At 36.1% G+C, this 6,000-nt stretch overlaps 1 protein-coding gene across 9 annotated transcripts in view; it reads right to left on the bottom strand.

The window, feature by feature from the left end:
• LOC126292068 (mitochondrial 2-oxodicarboxylate carrier-like) overlaps positions 1-5,273 on the bottom strand; it is a 108,244-nt gene extending 102,971 nt beyond the window's left edge. For 2 of the 9 annotated variants that reach the window (XM_049985874.1, XM_049985879.1), the window contains exon 1: positions 4,798-4,899. The gene's annotated coding sequence lies outside the window, so the exon portion shown is untranslated. The other 7 variants (XM_049985881.1, XM_049985875.1, XM_049985878.1 and 4 more) reach the window with 6 other exon arrangements.
• Positions 5,274-6,000: the final 727 nt, after the last annotated feature.

The following is a 6,000-nucleotide window of genomic DNA, read 5'->3' on the forward strand; positions in this document are numbered from 1 at the left end:
TCTAACCCTGGCAAAAGCTATTCTGTTCACGGACTCTGCTGAAAACTACAGTTTTGTAATTCAGAATAAAATTCAGCATTACTACTGGACAAGAAGCAGCTGTACAATCCATCACGTTTGTGTTTATGTGGTAAATAAAGAAAGTGAATTGGCAATAGTGAACCACTGCTTTATAAGTGGTGACATGGAACATGATGTAGGATTTGTAAATGCTGTCCAGAAAGAAGTGGGTAAGTGGCTGGCAGAGCATAAGTGAAGAAAGTGCATTATTTCACTGATGGACGTGCTGCTCAATATAAGAATAGAAAAAGCTTTAAAAATTTGTGAGAGCACAAAAACGATCTTTCTATTGATGTTGAGCATTCCTTGTTTGTGACTAGCCACGGTAAATCTATGTGCAGTGGTTTGGGAGCAATTATAATATGTATACTGAGAAGAACTAGTCTTCAATTAGCGGATGATGCACGAATAACAACTGCACATTTTAAATTAACATTAGTGTGGCTAGAATAATTGTTGTTTAAAGATGCTAATTTGACACCCTAAATAAAGTTAACCCATTTAATGATAATCTTTCAATTCAATTTAAAACTTTTGGTTCTGTTCTTTCATGAGGCAGCCTTACTATAGGTTGTCAGTTTACCTGATTTGAACGATCTTCCGAACAATTATCAATGATGTGATGTATGTTAAATGAACATTCAATGCCTATAAAAACAAGGCGTACTTCCCTCCTCTTCTTATAAAAATCAGAGTTTCCATAAAAATAAATCTTTTATCAGCTTTTTTATTTGAGCGGAGCTTCAGTTATTTGTCTTGAACTGCTAAATCTGCTATTAGCGAATATTCAAGCATTTGCAAGGCTGAATATCATAGGGTGACATTTGATTCACAATGGAAAGGAAAAACGTAAATCGGATTGTTCAAAATTCGAGTTTAGTGAACAATGAAAGCCATGAGGTGTGACTTCACATGTTACGTACATGTCGTATGGCATGAAGTTAAGTGTATGTTTCACTTGTAGAGGCCGGTCATTTGGTTTGTTTATAATAGGTCAACGCTGTTTATTTATTTTGGTTGGTGACCCAGATCGTGTTGTGCACGATACTCGGGTAGATGTAGTAAAGCTGTGTTTTGGGTTACCTTTTGAACAAAGTTAGTAGTACAGACATGGGCCTAGTATAGTCCGAGGTCTAGATTAGGATGGAAGGTGACAGTTTCGTTATGAGTTGGAGAAGCAACAAATGTAATATGACAAACTTGAGTTTTCGTATACATTGCACATTTCCTGGTAATATTTATGCCTTTAATCAAAAGCCTATTTTCGGACTTTGGTCTCATATTTGCAAGCTTCTAACATAATTGAAGGGATTAGTAACAAGAACATTCCCATCCCATAGCTCCTCTATTCCTGCGGGGATCCCGTTCATTGTCGGTTTTTATTTTGCAATTTTTTTCGTGTTGTTAGTGACAACGAACATTTGATCGTTCTTAAGAGTTGTATGTGTGCTAAGTTAATTACGTCAATGATCTATTGATGGAGTGTGATGATGCTAAGTAATGGCCAATATTCCTGAGTGTTCATACTGATCAGTACTTGACTTGTAAACAACATGTTCTAGGTCTTCTCAAGACCTTGATATCAACACTTCCTTTGTGTAATTGTTGATTTTATAGATGAAAGCATTATAAGATTAACTTACTTCACACTCTCTCATTGACTGACATCATATGGAATAATTTTCTGGAACAACTCCAAGCACAGACACAAGGTACTCTTTGTACAGAAACCTGTTGTGAGCTTAAAATAAAATGTCCTTTCCTCAACTTCAGGTACGCAACTATTTAAACAGATTAGACATTCTATAATATGAGGGACAAATACAGCATCCATTATCAACATCTTAGCCCAACTGTTGCACAAAAATAAATGTGCAGCTAAAAAAAAAAAGAAAGAAAAAAAAGGTTAGCACCTCCCGTGTGAATTAGCGAGTCAGACTGGTTATGAAAGTCTTAAATACGATTGACACCATTTCTGCTGATCAGCTGCTCCAACTCCATGGATGAATATTTGAACAGGTATCATCTGATTTCCTTTTTAAATTTTTTTTAGAGATTTAGGACGTATAAAAAAAATCATGATGTTATATAAATGGTCACATTGTAACCATTTTTCACAGAGAACTGTTTTATTCTTTAACCTACTGTCACATTCCAAAAACGCAAGAAATTAAAGTTGGAAACTTGATTTTTGAGCTACGTGCATATTTTCCCTTAGGTTGAGGAACAGTGGTATGATCCGGAAGGTTGTGTAAAACTTTTTAGACACATTTTAACAAAAGATCATTTACGATTTAGTTATCTACACTGTTGCATGTGTCCTCCTGGAATCTAGTGTAAAGAGTTGTTATTCATTACAGAATTCTCGTACTTTAAGAAGCGAGTGGATAACCATTGGTTCTGACGGATGTAATAGGCTTCAGTGTCAGATATAAAATTTGTTGTATCATGACATGTCTTGAAACTGGCTCATTTATATCAGAAATGGCTATTTTAGAAATCCCCCCGTCCGGATAAATTTCTGTAGCTGCCTTTGCACTGGCATGTAATCAGGAGGCTGCAAGACTAAATTTGTCGAACAGAAGTTATACAGCTATTGCTAAAGCCATAGTATTATTTTACTACTATCAGCAAATAATGCTGCAACTGACTAAACGAGAGGTGTAATGGGAATATGGGATATCACTTCTGGGAGTCTATGATGAAACTTTGCACATTTGCTTATTCTTAGAACTTGTACAAAATATTTTTGTTTACAGACTAAAACATTTTTTATATTGAACTTTAAATGTAGTGATATTCTGATAACTGGGCTTTATAGGAGTGTTAATGCAAAATGGCACTTATCTACAAAAACACCCATAACTCAGGTGTTTATGAAGCTTTCGATTTGGAATTTTTTCCTTAGTCAAGAGAAAAACACACTTAACAGACATGTAATTGTTTAAGCAATAAAGTTACAAATAACAATATAAAAAAATTAATGTGTGTCACTTTCCAATTTCCAGAAAAAGGGTCGACAGAAGCATCAGATCCCATGCGTCAGCTTTGACCCATGACGTGAGGGTGTTGTCGTGTGTGACGTCATGAAGGTGCAGAGTTTGGTTTGTGAGTGTGGCGTCTTTGTAAATGTCGTTGTGTTGTGGTTTGTTGTGCTCTCTGGTGGTATGTTCAGGGTTTTCGTTTGTGTGGTGTAATGGGCTCAGTTTGATTTTACTCCTTATCCAGAATGGTTTGAGTGTCGGCTGTGTTTGTAGTGGAATTCGTTTCAGTGAGTTAATGATTTTGTGTGAGGGTTTAGTGTTGTTCGCTGTACATTGTGTGGTAATTTGAGTAAAATTAATCGGTTGTTGTTTTTATTCAGGAATGGACATGGCGGATAAAATTAACAGTGTGCAGGTCAAGGGAAGTGTTTGATCCCATTGTGTGGCTGTGTAGTTAGTTATATTACTTGTTCCATGGATCATGAACACGATTCTTTCGTAATTATGTGGAACGTGTTAATATTGGTATCAGGATATGTTTTTGTGCTATATAGGCCAAGGGAAGTGATTGATCCTAATTTAGGGGATCGGGAGCTGCTGTTGAGATATATAGGTCAAGGTAAATGTCCGATTCCAGACGATATTGTGTTTAGTGCTATTTGGGGAGATTTGTGATGTCGGTTTTTTTCGTCGTTTAGTGTGGTTTTGTATGGGGGGTGGATGTCTAAATTTGTTTATATTTAGTTTGCCCCACCCAAAAACACCCCATTTTCCGCGCTTGTCCCGTTAGTGTCATTAAGCTATTTGTGGCAAATGTGTGTGTTTGTTTTTCGATGTATTTTGGTCATAATGTGTACGTACCGACTTTATATGCGCCATATTGGAATCGTGGTTGAAGGTCGTTTCCGTCATATTTGTGACGTCATGGGTCAAAGCAGACGGGCGGGATCGGACGCTTCCGTATATCCCCAGAGAAGATACATTGAAAAATACTTAACCTGGTGGGAACTTACAATTGGTCTTAAATAATTCCCAAGATAATACATAGTGTAATAAAATTATTAAAGGGTTTCTATGAATAGACACTCAAATAAATCTGAAATCACAATACTTTGTGTTGTGATGGAAAAAAATTCTAAGTAAGATCATCCAGACATGACACCCACTGCTTCAGATTTTTACAAAACTTTTTTTTATTTGTTACTTTCTGCATGCAATAGTCAATGCAAACTTTCTCCACATAAATGCTCCAACTGAAGTTTGTCATTTGAATTGCATTACTTCAGACAAAAATAATAAAACAGAAAGTATCTTATTTTCAACACATCACTGTGATATTTCCCCAGATGTCACAGAAGGGATGTGTCTTTATAAGAAAACAGATTAATAACTATTCTAGACTTAAGCTGTTGTGGTCCAAACAATGATTTTTAAATCAAGTTCAAGACAAATAACCGAAGCTACGCTCAAATAAACATTAATATTAAAATTCGTCTGTTACGACATTACAACCGGGTTTTAACAGGAAGAGTGAGGTCTACCATTTCTAATCAATTGATACTACGTACATTTTTAGGCGTTTCGTCATTAAGTTTGAGTCACGTACGATTTAATGACATGTTTGTACATGTCGTAGATACATTCAAAAGGTCCGGCATGCTGATCCAGAACAGAAACGGTGACAATTCACAGGCTTTATAACAATATCCCATACAGTACATGTCATAGTACGAAGAAACAAACCCATCCATACCAAATTTGTTTACTTTACCAATGCCTATAGATTCCAAGAGATGACACTTCCATATGACATGGATGCTAGCACAAACTAGTTGATACGCGGAAAAGTTCTTTCGTAGGCACAATACTCACCAGTCCATAATGTGCAGCAGATAAGCTTATCATAGTGTAAACAATGATTGCAATCCTGTCCGTCCTGATAACCAACCAGACGTTCATCTGCAACACAGCGCTTTAAAAATCATTCCTTTCGCTAGGTGCTCTGCTAATTGTGATCAAGTAATGATTATTGTTAAATGCATGACAAAAACCAAATCAGCAGAACGTTAAATGCCTAATTCCTGCGTTTTGGCAACTGATAAATCTCTCAGGGTTTAAAAAATCTTTAGATGTCAAATGTCAGAATATTACAGGAAAACGTCTAGATATTACATGTATGGAATAGAACAGCCAAATACAAGCACTCGTGTCAGTGTTCTAACATACTAGTAACAATATCAGAAGGAAGTTTTTTCTGCCCTTGAGCATCTTTGTCGACATTGAATTGGGCGCTGTTATCTGGTGGAAATCGACAGCGTTTAGATAACATCTGTGGTCATCTTACATACGGAACTCATATCATGACCTACCGATAGTTTTGTCACGGTATAGGTTTTGAACGATGTCATTTTGATTAGAAGAGTATTGCAGTTGAGGTAATTTTTTTGCAGATAACACATTTAACCACGTATTTGACAAGTATTTACAGGATCTCCCTAAATGCGCTGAGCAATTGAACATTTGCAGTTAAACTGCTGTCTTAGTCATAACAGAAGGAATTTTTAAAACTTCTCTTAGTATACTGTCATCGCCATGTACCAAAAAATTCAGAAACACACCTTCGTCTGCTTGGTTATAAATTTTAATTAATTTCTAAAGAAAATAATGATGTCAGTATTGATTTTGTTAATATGACTAAAATATGCTGCATACACCTATTTATATAACTGGAGATAAGAAAACCACCTCTAATGAGACTCATTTCATTCTTTCAGTTCCCTTTATACTGTAAATCTTTGAGAAAGTGGTCTATAATACAGTACTGACGTTTATCTCAGCAGAACTTGTTAACTGTCTTTCAACGCCCGGACTTCGGTCCTCTCGTAGCATAGTGTAATGCAGTGTCAAGTTGTGTCGTGTGCGCGTGAACTTAAAGCGTATGTAGAAGTATCATTAC

Source organism: Schistocerca gregaria, chromosome 9, assembly GCF_023897955.1.
Source record: "Schistocerca gregaria isolate iqSchGreg1 chromosome 9, iqSchGreg1.2, whole genome shotgun sequence".
NCBI classification, from domain to species: Eukaryota; Metazoa; Arthropoda; class Insecta; order Orthoptera; family Acrididae; genus Schistocerca; species Schistocerca gregaria.